The sequence below is a fragment of the Cannabis sativa genome, chromosome 3 (assembly GCF_029168945.1).
Source record: "Cannabis sativa cultivar Pink pepper isolate KNU-18-1 chromosome 3, ASM2916894v1, whole genome shotgun sequence".
NCBI classification, from domain to species: domain Eukaryota; kingdom Viridiplantae; phylum Streptophyta; class Magnoliopsida; order Rosales; family Cannabaceae; genus Cannabis; species Cannabis sativa.
The window spans coordinates 7,063,126-7,064,224 of NC_083603.1; the positions used below are offsets into that span (position 1 = coordinate 7,063,126).

At 42.9% G+C, this 1,099-nt stretch overlaps 1 non-coding gene across 1 annotated transcript; it reads right to left on the reverse strand.

The window, feature by feature from the left end:
* Positions 1 to 201: 201 nt before the first annotated feature.
* On the reverse strand, positions 202 to 308 carry LOC133036409 (small nucleolar RNA R71). Its single transcript, XR_009687066.1, has one exon. It is a non-coding gene; the product is annotated as a small nucleolar RNA R71 (small nucleolar RNA).
* Between the last annotated feature and the right edge of the window lie 791 nt (positions 309 to 1,099).

Here is a 1,099-nt window from a genome sequence, read left to right on the forward strand (position 1 = left end):
CTCTCTAATTTCATGGAACTTTGTGAAACCTTTAAAGTTAATGGAGTTAGTGATGATGCTATTCGACTGAGACTGTTCCCATTCTCTCTTAGAGAGCGAGCCAAGAGTTGGCTAAACTCCTTGCCACCCAACTCTATTGCCACCTGGAATGATCTGGCAACGAAATTCTTGTCAAAGTTCTTTCCTCCAGCCAAGTCTGCAAAGCTGAGAGGAGAAATTAATAATTTTCTCCAACAAGATAATGAATCTCTCCATGAGGCTTGGGAGAGGTTTAAAGATTTGATCAGAAAGTGCCCTCACCATGGTATAGAGAAGTAGATGCTGGTTCACAACTTCTACAATGGGTTGGTAGGAAATACAAGAACTTTAATAGATGCTGCAGCTGGGGGAGCCTTTATGAGGAAGAGTGCTAATGAGGCATATGATCTATTAGAGGAGATGGCTCTAAACAATCAACAGTGGCCAACTGAGAGGAGTCAATCAAAGAAAGTAGCTGGTGTGTTAGAGGTCGACGCCATCACCAAGTTGACAGCACAGGTTGAGGCATTGACAAAGATAATTGCAGGGCAAGCTAAACAAGCCCAAGTTGTGTGTGAATTATGTGGGGGAAGCCATCACTTTTCAGAATGCCAAGCAGATGTGGATGATTTGCCAATGGATGAAGCTAAAGCCATTGGAAATTATTCACAGAACAACAACAACAATTATGGGTTCAACCAGGGTAACAACCGAAGAAACAGTGGGTTCTATCAGCAACGAAATCAGAACCAGAATCAGAATCAACAGTTTAATCAGCAACAAACCTCTGGTGGAAATTCTAGTTTGCGGACGTATTCTTGCTTCAATTCATGATCGAAACTAGATCTTCAATCAAAGACACACGAGACACAGATGGGCCAACTAGCAACTCAAGTAGCAAACCGTCCTCAAGGGAATTTGCCTAGCACAACTGAAGTAAACCCCAAGGAAAACTGCAAGGCAATTACCCTGAGAAGCGGTAAAAATTATGATGGTCCTGAATTGCCACAACTAGTGAATGGAGAAAAGGAGAATAAAGAGCAACCGATGTCGACCCCAACACCCACTCCAACGAAGGCTA